Consider the following 13,214-nt stretch of genomic DNA (forward strand, 5'->3'; position numbering starts at 1 on the left):
CTCACCATCCCTGACTTCTGTCCCTGTCTACAGTGTGATATCGGTTTTAAGAAAGCAAGTATCAGTTATGGAGGGTGGAGCTGGAAAAAAAATGATGATATTTTTCTCTCTAAAGGACAAATCAAGGCAAAAATAACTAAGGCAGTTTTAAAGTAGCATGTTTTAGAAGGGCTTGCCCTATCTTGAATTAAGACCCATTATAAAGCTGTGAGTGGTGGGACAATGTGGCACTGTCACAAAATTCAATATGGTTTCAAAGCAAACTGGTGTACACATCAGAACTTCATATCACACAAAGGCCCTATAACAAAACCGGGGACAGTGGATCCTTAAGAAAATATTCAGAAGAAAAATGAATTTGGAGGATAAAAATTCAAAACGGGACTTTAAATAATTCATCGAAATGAATTATAGATGGACTGAAAAATCCAACGTGAAAAGGAAGCCATAATCATTTAGAAAACAAAATATGTTTGAACATGCCTCTGATCTTGGATTATGTCAAGGACGTTAATTGCATAAATAAGGGAAAACATAAAGAAAAATGGTGGTGTGTCTGACTAAGGATTTTAAAAAATCAGTGTCACAACAAATCAAACAAAAATAATTCAAATAACAACTTGTAAAAAAATAGCAACAGACCTACAGCAGGTGAGAGATTAATATCCACAATAAGCAGCGAGTCTTTACAAATCCACAGGGAGACTGTTGACACTCTGTAGAGAAAGGGGAGGGGCCCAGCAGGCAGCTGCTGCCCAAGACCCAGGGCAAGGGCAGAAACAAAGAGCTGGCAATCTTTATAAACAGCATAAAAGGTAATGGAACCTTGTCATTTTAATGTAACAAAGGGACAGACTTAAGAAACTCAGCACTTAATGCCAGAGTGCAAAGGGTACACAGGACCTGCCCTGTACTCTAGGCAGGGAATCAAGCTGAGTGGCATTTCTTTGTAAAGAATTTTGATACGAAAAAATTGGATAATGGTTGACAGTTATCTATGTGTCAAAATTATCTTCACAGAATTTTTAAAATAATGAATTATTGGTGGAAACCCAAATAACCAACAATAATGGAAAGTTTCAATATAGTTCAAAAGAAGATTGCTTCTCGGCCTTTTGGCTAAGATCAAGTGTAATATAGTTCAAAAGATTTTTTTTTTTTTTATGTAGACATTAAATACCATGATTTGGAAGCACTCAATGAAGAAAGCATTCCCACAAAATAAAGTGAAGTTTTTCAAAGCAGGAATACGATCTGAATACTTCACTTGATCCTACATAAGCATGTATTTGAACATGTATATTATAATATTTAAATATATGTACACACATATGCATATATAATAAATTTAATGGACACCTGTGGATAGAAACAAATAGATGCAAATATAGCAAAATGTTATCAGGCTATGTCTGACTAGTAAATATAAGAAATAGAAAGTCAAGCCGTCTGTTTTTGGAATACAGCCTTAATTGGATCCAATTGTAACCATTTTAATTATAGGCCTTTCCTTTGCCCGCCCCAATTTTAAAATTAGCCAATTATATAGATTGTACCCCTGAGCTCCTCCAATCAGGGCAAAGGGCGGCACTGTGTTAGGAATATAAGCAGGTGGACTGCCCACCAGGCCCCTTGCTGGTCAGGTTCCCTAGTGCACCTTTCTGGCAGAAGTAAAGTTTGCCTGGCCCCCCTACTTGGGACCACATATTGAATTTCTTGCAGCAGTTCGTATTTCTAACTTAAACTTACAAGCTAATTTTATTTTCTTATTTATTTATTTGTTAACTAATAATAAGCATGCTTTACTTTTACAATCAGAAGGAGTTAATTAGAAAAGAGAATACTAGAGTCAGCACCTTGGGTAGTGTTGATCTGTCACTGGATACACATTTATGAAATGGCCACTCTTCTTAGCATTGGGCCTAAGGGTAGAGGCAACTGAACAACTTTTGTTGGGAAGAATGCTATGTTCATTCACAATATTTATATTTTTAGATGACAACAACCATTGAATGGGTGTAATGCCCAGCAAAGGTATTTGACCATGGGAACTAGAGGAAGGGAGAGTGTTAAACAGGGTAGTTGGGTACAAATGAAGGCTTGGCCTGTGAGGAGGTTGGTGGGACAGCTCTAGAGGCAGGGGCACGGGAGGATTCAGAGAACTCACACAGGTACCCGGTCCAGGAATAAGACCCACTTTGGGGAGCAGATCCCCCCAACTCCTAACACTTGTTTTTCTTAATAAGGGCACCTTTCATTACAAACAAAAGTCGAGTACCCCATCCATCATAGCCTAAGTCAATAGCAGGGAAGAATCACTGTGAGGACATTTGCCAGTGACTGTGTGCTAGCCCTTGTGGGCCCAGGGAGATCATGGCGGCTCCAGGCAGAGTCTGCGGTGTTTCCTTACACCCCACGTTTCTTTTCATGAGAATTTCTACTTGTTGAAATAAACATGCAACAAACAGGCATCTTCAAGGCCATGGATGCAACTGCTTCATTTGTACAGTTTTAAGGAGCTTGTTAGGGGTGCAGAAGGCAACTGCTGAATGTTTTCATGGGTTTGCAATACTGAAAATGTGTTTCTGTGAAGAGCAATGAAATGTGTGTTCCTGTTTCATCGTGAAGCTAAAAACATGCCTTTTGTATGGAAACAAGGTTGGCAGGAGCCCCGAACATAGTCTCTGACCTTGGAAGGAGGAGAGGGAGAAATCTGGTGGCTAGTGACTCATGGAGGCGCAGAGGCTCAGTTTCTTCCTGGTCATCTTGGCCCAGTTACTCCTCCAGTCAAGGCTGACCATCCTCAAAGCCCATTTCTGCTTAAGCCTTTTTTTTCTCCTCCACATCTCTTAAACACCACTGAGATATTTCCACGAAGCAGGTCTGGTATCTCCCAGGTACTTGGGCAGCACCTGGCTACTTTCTTACAGTATCGGGAAATCACTCCCATACTGCTAGATATCAACTGCTATAAATGGGCTCACCAGGGACACTTTCTTGCCCAAAATACACTTGAAGATTCAGGCCCCGACGGTCTGTGGCTAATGGAAGATGGAAACTTCCTCTGGCAGATAATACACATCACAACTTCCATTTTTCTCCTTTAAACACTGTTGCTTTGAGCTCGGCGCCATCTCCCTGGGCTGCTCTAGGACCAACCAGCTTCTGACTGCTTATTTCAGCTGCTGCTGGGTCTCCTGCCTCCTACAGAGAGATCTTGCCACATCCACAGTCCTCATCATTGTTCTGTTTCGGCTATCCCTCTGGGAAAGAAGATAGGGACAAAAAGTCCTCATTTCTAGTTTCTCTTCTCTCCTAAATTCCAGGTCTCTAATTCATGGCGTGAGGTCCCATTGGCAATTAAAGCTCATTTCTGAGCTGCCTTACAAACTACTTCTGCCCTGTCTCCTCCTCCTCCTCCTCCTTTTTTTTCCAGCTTATTTTTATCTCACTGATATTTGCTTCTGGCCCTACCTTCCCTGTGGGCTTGAATCACCGATTTCAGGTCTCCCCACCTTGGCACCCCTGCTCCACAGCTTTCCAATACCTCGCCCTCAAGCCTCCCTTGACATCTGCCCCGAGTGCCTTCCAGAAGACATCAATACTGTCAGCCTAGTAAAAAGTGTGCTACGGCCAAGAGCAAGCTAGAAACGGAGGGTTAAACCCAGCCTCTTCTGCACTCCGCGAATCTTAGAGTTCCCAGCGTTCTCCATGTGGGTTGCATCCTCCCAGAGGGGTGGGGGCCAGGCAGGGTCTCACCACTGTGTGTGCAAAATCCATTGTGAAGGGCTTTTGGAGGGATAGTTAGGGGGACACTCTGGGTCTCTAGGGTGAGCCGAGGTGTGCCATTGGTGTATGGCATCTCGTGGGGCATGGCCATTTTTCTTGGCTCCCAGCCCTTCTTCTCTAGGGATTCCCAAATCACCCTAGGCCAAGTTCAGCCCACTCTTTATGGTCCTCTCCTTCCCACTGAGAACCCACACACACTCTGTGTGAGACCACAGCCTGCCTAGGCACAGTGTGTGCTGCCAACCCCAAGCCTTTAGAATCAGGCTGCCAGCTGTGTCTTTGCTTGGGCATCCTGGGCACCCTGGGCAAGCGGCTTGAGCTCTCTGAGCTGCAGTTTTCTCATCTGTTAAGATGGGAATAATAACAACGGCCACATCAAAAGGCATTAAATGTGGGCATTTCTGTGGTGCTCAGTGCACAGCAGTCATTCAGCAAATGGTACTGGCTGTGAGGAGTCTCTGTCACTGGTTGTAGCTGTTATTTTCTGTTTCCACCAGAGTAAAGTTGTCTTTCCAACTAGATTACGAGCCCAGATCCTGTTAGACCCACTAGAGGAGATGAGTGACCATAATTCATGGCCCCAGACCCCAAAGGAAAAGGAAACTGGTTGTTCCTAGCTCAGAGTAGCTGGAGTGAGACCTCTATGGCCCCCTTGGGTTCTCCCAGCAGCCCCAGCCCACATCTCATGACTTCCTGGAACTGTAGGTGGGCCCACTGAGGTCCCTGTCTCTTCTCTCACCAACCAGTTTTCCTGGTCTTTCAGGAGTCACTAGAGACAGTCAGCAGGAGAACTGAGACAGAAGGCCATCTTGGAGGGGTCCCGGTGGCTGGGGGCTGCAGGCCCACCCCAACACCACCCAAAGGAATTCAGAGAAAACCCAAAGCAGAGCGAATGTGCCCCACTCCCCCGGCCTCCTTTATAGGAGAAAGCACCAGACAACTCGGTGAGATGGTGACAGGGAGCTGGGGGTGGAGGCACCTGGGGTTCATCCCTAACCAGACAGAGCTAATGCTCTAATCACACTCCTTTCCCCTGTTTGGTGCTAGGCACTGAGTTGTGTGTGTTCCCAGCATTCTTTCATTCAATCTGTTTTTCAAAGAGAGGTTAAGAAACTAAGTCAAAGTCACACAGCGGTGCATGGTGAGCTGCTGTTTAAATCTGGAGAGTCTGAAATCTTGAGCCCTGCTGTATGTGTGCACGGCTTCTAGATGTTTGTTACAAAGACTCAGAGAAATAAACATCACTGCCCAGACTCTTGTTCAGGGTTTAAGTCATACTTTATTTGAGATCCAGAGGGACTTGGGTGACCTATTATTAGCACTATATGTGACTGTCACTAAACTCCCCAGCCCTCAGTGTCCCCACTGGAAGGTCAAGATAACAATGGCTGCTTCTTAGGGGCCACAGAGGATTACATGTGATAGGAATCTACAGCACTCACCCTGGCTCTTCAGCCACCTGCCCTACAATGCTTGGCTAAATCCAGGACTTTGGGATCAGGTTGTTGGGTTGTCACTTAATCCCATCAGTTACAGGGTGGGAGTATAAAATACAGGTGATGACTGTCCTCCGTGCAGTTTGGGGTGATTACTAAATTAGGTGATTGCAGAGGGCTTGGTATGGTGTGTAGCACGTGGTACACTTTTCCATCATAATAAATATATGAGATTATTGCGAGGAGGAGGTGGAAGAAAAGAAGGGCTAGGTTAGACTGGGCGAGGCTATGCTACGAAATAAAAACCCAGAACCAAGCAGAGCTAAATCTCAGAGGCTTAACAAAACAAAGGTTTGCTTCTGTCCTGCTCACGCTGTGAGTTAAGGGGGGCTGGAGTTCCATGTTATACAACAGCCGAAGAATCCTTGCTGGTACCGTGTGAAACATGACTATGGTCGACTGCAGCAGGGAACAGAAGGGAGATGAGGTGCTTTGGCCAGAACTAGTGAAATGGCGCCACCTGACTGCAGAGGAGCTGGGAAACAGCAGTGCGTGTGCCAGGGAGGAACAGAGGGCTGAAAGGTATCCCCTGGCTCTACTTTAGTGATGGCAGGAGGTGAAGGCCACACAGCCTGGAGCCTTGCACCAACAGAGGGGTGGCAACCACAAGCCACTTTAGTCTATGTCAAGCCGAGTGCAAGTCTCAGGGACACAGTGGGTCAGAGGATAGGTGTGCCCAGGGAAGGGCTGGACCCCATATCAAATCTAGAAATAGAAAGTTAGGGATACAAGAGGGTTCCCCACACAGGGAGTGTGCTGGACTTTGGAGCGGCCCCAGGTAGATCCGTAAGTTAGGAAATTGGGTCTTTATAAACCGTTCCTCCAAGTGTGGCTGCAGACCCCTTCCAAGGCACTCAGCTGGGGAGGTGGTCACGATGTAGAGCCCTGACTCAGCTCAGACCTGCTCAAGCAGAATCTGTGTGTGTGCTGGGTGGGGAAGGTGATGGTGGAGGTAGGGTCTGGGGTACCCAGTTTAGCAAGCTCGATGGTGACCTCCAGGTGATCTGAGTTTGATAAGCACCTAAGTAGATATTTCATGGGTGTCCCTCCGACTCTCGGGAAGCCCTTCCGTGCCTTGTGCCTTGCTTGCCTGACCCCTGATGCTGGGGAGGTGAATTGGGCTTTCACATTCGATACAGAGTCAATTTTCAGCTTCATCATTCATTTGCTGTGCATTCATTCTTAGGCAAAGCACTCAGAGCCTCCTAGATTCAATTGGCTCCTCTGTAAATGGTACACAGTAAATGGCCTAGTACTCCACTGGGAGGATTCAATGGTATCATGTTAAAAAAAGCAATGATGCTAATGATGATGTCAGGGTGACAAAGCTTCTCCTTGAAGCCTGGTCCTCATAGATGGAACACAGGATTATTTCTATTGTCTGTAAAAGAAGTCTGTACTTGATTATATGATGGGGAGGAAAGAACACCCTTAGGCCCCTGAATGTCACATAAGAGGTGCGGTTCTTGTTTAAAAACAAGACCTAATTTCTGGACAAAAGAATTAGGCTTTCCTCACTTCTAAACTAGAATCAAGAAGTGGAGAGAGAAAGCAGCATTGATTTAAAAATAAATAAATAAATAAATAAAGGGATTCCCATGTGCAGAAGGGAGTCCATTGATAAGGCACTTCTGATCTTTTGCAGTGTCCCCAACTAACCACAGTGTCATGTTTGATGTGGTATCTCAGGCTTTGGAGGCTTGTCTCTCGAGCAGATGTTCAGGTTGGCTTTCTTGTTAATGTAGTTAGGTGGGGACAGTGACATTGTAAGAGTGGCATACATGGATGGGCAGAAAATCGAGAATGTGGACAGGGTGGGCCTCTTTTCGGGTCCATACATGTGCAAACCCATTCAGGGTCAGATGGGGGGTTCACAGAGGTGGGGACAGGGGAAAGCAGAGGGAAGAGCCATGCTTCTCAGGCCAGCCACTTAGACTTGTGGTGTCTAAAGTGCCTGTCCTTTAAGCTCCAAACTGCCAACAGGAATCCTGGTGATAATCTGCCTCCTCAGGAGGCCCCTTGTCCCCACCCAGTGTGACTAAGGTCAGCGCTGCTCACTTGAAAACCACAGCCGACATTTGGCTGCTCAGATTCCTGATCCTCCCTCTTCTCTTTACCCCATGCTCCTTCGTTGGGGAAGCTCAACGTGCACATTCTGAACACCGCGGGTCAGCTTCCGGTCTTCTACGGGAATCCCGCATTTCATTGAAACCTGAGGACTTCATTAATGCCCTGGAGCTGATGGTGGTCCCACATAGCCTCGGAAAATCCCAGGTGGAAATGGCATGGGAGATTCAAAAGCCCTCAGAGGAGTCACCAGTCTTTCTTTTGGGTACTGTAGGGGATGCCAGGCACCTGACACCCAGCCTGTGCCAGGAGCAACTCTCAATTGCAGAGCAGGGACAGTGGTCTGTTTGGTGACTGCCTCGATTGCCCAATTTCTCCTCCAATGGAAAAGCTCTCAGCATTGCGTCAAATTCTAGTAAAGAAAAGCAAATGTCCTGGTGGAATCAGACATGTTGTCCCAGGCAAACATTTGTATAGAGAGTGTTTTTCTCACCTTGTGTTTAAAAACATCCTCAACATCCTTGAAAGCACAGGTTGCCATGGTGACCATTGTTGTGCAGAGGAGGTTTCAAGCCTCTCTGAGCTCATCAGTTAACGCCAGCAGAACAGAGACTTTTGAAAATTGATACTTATAGAATATCACCCCCTTTCTCCCCTCCAGATCAGAAGTCACACCACTGAAGGCAACTGAAGAAGTTTATGGAATTATTAGTGGTGACGATCACTGTGGAACTGGCCTTTTGAAAGACCACATAAGTGCCATTTTTGCAATATGCAAAATGCAGCCTCTGATCTAAGTCCACACCACAGGTCAAATCCATCTGCTAACATTCACAAGAACGAAGGCCTGCCACTCAAGTAATGATCCTGCCCTTGTCTCCATTGTCACCCGTCTGTCCCTGAAACAACCACAAAACTCATTGCTACCTGCTTGGAAGCCACACTAACCAAACTTGTTTTTTCTAACACTTGGATTTTCTAGAGTAGTTTTAGGTTCACAGCAGAACAAGGAGGAAGACACAGAGATTTTCCATATACCTCCAGGCCCACACAGCCCCCACCATGTCATCAAGGTCCCCACAGAGAGGTACTTATTACAGAAGAAGAACCTTAACTGACTCATCGTTTTCACCTAAGGCTTTTGATACAGTTTTCTTGCAGAATTCATCGTTGGCATCACGGCACCCCATGATTGTGCGATCCCCGAGGTGTTGTGGGTAGGTTATGTAAGAGGTTTTAAAGCCGTGCACCCACCTACTGCAGCCTCACCTGCTCCATAACCATGCTGTTAACACACTGACCTAAATCAAGGTCATGCATGCTCAAATGAGAAATGTTACTTCTAGTCTTTTTAGTGACCACGGAGTCCTGGCATTGGAAATGTCTGTGTTTCTTATGTCTGTTATAGACCTTTCATGTTAACATTAGCTCAGAAATCCACGGGAATGAATCAGCCTTCAATGTCCACTTTTTCACAAGTTTGAGTTTCCAAAAACCTAATTATCTTCCTCATAGAGACCCTAGTGCATCCTTAGACAACCGCCCACCCCACAAGGCTGACCCACTGAACCCATTAATTATTTAGGAGGTACTTGTGACATACGAAAAGGTGCTTTGCCAAAATAAAGGTGGGGACTCAGCAGCTCTGTGGGAACACTCACTTTGTGATCATCTCTTTGGTCTTTCATTGGCTTTATTTTAAAAAGATGGGAACGAATTTAACTCTACCAGAGTCACACGGATTCATGGTGCTAGAGATATGGAATCAGCACACTGATGAATGGTCTATTTTTTCCAGGGTATTTTTAAAAGCCAGATTATTTTCAGTTCTCCACTTTGGGCAAATATGAGACTTTTACCAACATAGACCGAAAAAAATAAAAAGTGGAGTACAAGATGTAGAAAGAAAAAGGAAAAATCAAAATATGAACGCATCAATTTCAGAGTATCTGACTATCTAGGGATTGAGACGAAAATAGATTTGGAACTCAAGTGAGAGGAAAGGGATAAGATTCAGATTTGTGAATTATTAATATATACGTAGTAATGAAGACCCCAAGAATAAACATATCATCCATGAAATGTGAACAAAACAGAGGAAGGAGTCGGCTGCCGGGAGCCCAAAGGAAGCCCCGCAGTGGATTTTTCCAGGGCAAAAGCACCTCCAGTCATGCAGACTGAGGAGCCACTTCAGGAGCGGGAGCGAGGGAAGCAGAAGCCAAGACAGAGAATGTTTTTCTTTATAAATGAGATGAGAAGGATGCTTCCTTCCCCAGGAGGCAGTGAGCACCTGTGGTAGAGCCAGGTTCTCTCCCAGATTGAAGGTCCACATTCACCCAGCTCTCTGTGGCGGAGAAGGCAAGCGTGAAAGGGTCAAAGGTGTGGGGCACCTGCTGGCCCCCTCCTCGAGGACCATTAGAAGGGGCGTCCAGGCCAGGTCCCCCTTTACTGCTGGGCTATGTGATGTTACCCTGCTGGTCTTTTTGCATTTCCATAAAAAAAGCTCTAGTTTCCTTAAATGATGTGTCACAGTTTTCACAATCAACTGCATTTAGACTTTAAAATGCAATTAAAGTGTAACTATAATGTAAATTGGGTTAGCCTGAGACATTTCCAAAAATCTCTCTGACTCATCCAATCGGCCAAGATAGGAACTGGTCCCAAACGGGAGCTTCCCTAATCTCCTGCAGCTGCCACTCCATGCCCAGGCGGTGGGCAGGGTTCACTATGTGGCTGGGGCTCCTGCTCTGCAAGAGGACCACCCAGGATAGAGAGACTGGTGGGTTATCTGCCACCATCTCCTTGGTTGATCAGAATCACAATGCTGTCAATTATATGAACTGCATGACAATTAGCTATTAAAAAGTAATAAAACAGACTAAAATTAATCTCAAAAGTCAACTCCATGACAATCTGTGGAACTGAGATCCGATAATAAGAATCCTGATTTAGCACTATATTGAAAACACCACAGGGTTGTGAGGTCTGGCATCCACTGCCCTTGATGTGAAAAGGATGATAAATAAAAGAAAGAAAGTCTCCATCTGATTAATGATGATACCTTTGTTCAAATTTTAGAAAATTGTTCCTTTGAAGAGGGCGGTGTGGAAGGAGGCAGCCTTATTTCCATCTGACACGCAGGAGTAGGGCCTCACCTGCCTTCTGGATCAGAGATGCACCTATCTATTTGATGGCAAGTCTCTGAATTAGTGTAAACATATTGTGGCCATAAAAACATCTGTGCTGAAAGAATAAGGAATAAAGTAGCCTAAGATTTATTGTAGGCTGGGGGAGGCTTCTTCAGCAAAGCCAAATGCTGTCAATGCCCGGTTTCCTGCTGCTCAGAAGCAGAAGTCAGGCCCTGGTAGCAGATGGGTAAAACTAGATCTAGTCCTATTAGGAGCTTGTTAGTTGCCCACGGCGCCTCTCATCTGGAGTCTTTGAAAACATCAACCTTTGTGCAACAACCACAACAAAATCAATTTTCTTCATCTTAAAAGAGTGCCTTCCTCAGCTTCGATGCATGGGCAACCACTCCCCCGAGGAGTGCTTTGTACTGGAGAGTACCTGCCGCCTTTGTAGATGGGCCTGAGCCGCGCAGTGTCATGGGTGAGACACAATGCAGGATTAGAGCCTTAGAGGGAAAATGCTTTCATTATATGGGTGAGATGCATGTTGGAACTGTAGAATGAATCATCATCAGATGGAATCCATTAATACCTGTCCTTTCAAACAACCAGTGGTGCTTAAACAAAGCCATGAAAAGGTGTGGGCATGTTGAGGGGAAGCCTGTGTATTATGGTGCATACTCATTCACCCTGAGGAGCTTGGCTATTCTTTAATGATGGTGGTGCTATGTGCAAAGTGCAAACAAAGGCTCTGGGTACTGAGGAAGCTTCAGAACTGAGATTCTCTTAGCCCCTGGAAGATTCAACTGCCCCAGACCACTCCTGTCCATCTTCAGACTCACCTCAGATGTGCCTCCTGCCAGCTGCAGCCTCTGCTTCCAACCCTGGCTGTGCATGGACTCCCCTGGGAGTCCACCCAGAGGTTACATATCATTGGCAATCGGGGTGCATCTAGGGTGTGTCTTGGACATTAAAATATCTGACACGTGATTCAAAGGTGCGGCCAAAGTTTGAGAACCACTGTTTACAGCTCTTGCCTTGATTGGCCACTCTATTTATACGCTCTATTTGCATTTCTGTCCTCCCCACTCCTTGGAGGTCCCCTCCCACCAGTGTCTACCCGCAGGGTGCAGGATGGGTTCCCTGTGCATTTCCCCAGCCACAGTGAAGATGGAGTTCCTAAACGTGCACATTCAATGTAATTGACTTCAGCTGTGTGTTCTGTGCAGGAGAGGAGAGCCTGTGAAGAGCCATCCAGAGAGAGAACAGAGGACAGAGAAGAGGAAAGAAAGACATTGTCCTTTGCCCTTCCAAATTATACCTTGGCCTTCACTGTCCCAGAGAAATAAATGACATTAATTCTTGGCTTTTGAACTTCTAAAGGCTCAGAGCCAGGCAATTTGGGGGCCACTTAAGAGACCTTGGAGGGTAATTTTGACACCATGCAATTTTTGCTTTACAGTGTACAGTGCCGACTTCAGGACACCCCCCACCCCCATCTCACAGAGCCTCCACCTTTGCAGGGTCCTATACCTGTAAATTGCTGCTGTTGGACATTTCTCAGCAAGGACCCACTTGCCTTTGACAAATTCAGTTGCTTTCAAATCTTGCTCCTTGAAATTTATATTCTCTTAACAGTAAATGAAATAAATTTGACTGATTCCACAGAAGTGGTTTTTTCCTTCCTAATATAACTTAATAGTGTCTGAACATCTCATTTTCCAAATGAGAATTAAATAACTGAATAATTGACTTAGGTTTATTTTTCAGAGGAGATTTTCCCCCCTAAACCATAAAATTTTAATTGGCAAACTTTATAACTGTACATATAGTTCAAGATTCCAAGAACTACTTTGAATATGAGAGCTTTTAATGATCTTTGCTATGGAAAAACCAATTGAAATAACATCGTTTAACATTTACTTGCAGGTGTTACAAAAAATAGAACATATCTGGGACTGAAACTCTTCATATTTTAAAGGCAAATACAATGCAATTTAATATGAGCTCTTCACTGGCAGGATGAAAAAGTAGATTGGCATCTATTTTGTTATTTCATCCCTGACATGGTAACTGATAGTTGCTCAGTAAATATGTAATCTGTCAGTTTAGGATAAATTTTGCTGCGGTAACAAATGACCTCATGATCTCAATGAATTACACCTGCAAAGATCCAGCCCTCTCTCCTGGCACATGTCCAGTACAAGACAGCTTCATTCCAAGACCCAGGCTGAAGAAGCAGCTGGTCTCATAGCAAGTGGCAAAGGTGGCACAGTTGGTCCCATAGCAAGGGGCAAAAGTGGCACAGCTGGTCTCATAGCAAGGGGCAAAGGGGCACAGCTAGGTCTTGGTCTTTACATCTCTTGCTTCTAAGTGGTGCCTGTGCCTTCCAATCCCCTTGCAAGGGCTGAGGAGGATCACCTGACCAAGGTGACTCAACAAGACTGGCCTCCTAGGAGGAGGGACAGGGCCAGGAGGAAGAGCACCTGTTCCTGGGAATAGTTGAGTGAACAAGCTCCTTGTTTCCTGATCATCATCCTTGCCTCTTGCTACTTGACCCCAATTTTCCTTCTTTTCCAAATATAAAATAACTGCCATGGCCGTGGTTCTGGTTTCCAAGGGCTATCATAACAAAACATCATAAACTGAGTGTCTTGACCAACAGAAGAGTATTGTCTGTGGTTTTGGAAGCTCAAAGTCTGGGACCCGGGTGCTGGTGGGGTTGGTTCCTTCT

At 45.2% G+C, this 13,214-nt stretch overlaps 1 pseudogene; it reads left to right on the plus strand.

The window, feature by feature from the left end:
• Positions 1-1,099: 1,099 nt before the first annotated feature.
• LOC120892661 (U2 spliceosomal RNA) lies at positions 1,100-1,201 on the plus strand (annotated as a pseudogene).
• The last annotated feature ends 12,013 nt before the right edge of the window (positions 1,202-13,214 follow it).

The sequence above is a fragment of the Ictidomys tridecemlineatus genome, chromosome 11 (genome assembly GCF_052094955.1).
Source record: "Ictidomys tridecemlineatus isolate mIctTri1 chromosome 11, mIctTri1.hap1, whole genome shotgun sequence".
Classification (NCBI taxonomy): Eukaryota; Metazoa; Chordata; class Mammalia; order Rodentia; family Sciuridae; genus Ictidomys; species Ictidomys tridecemlineatus.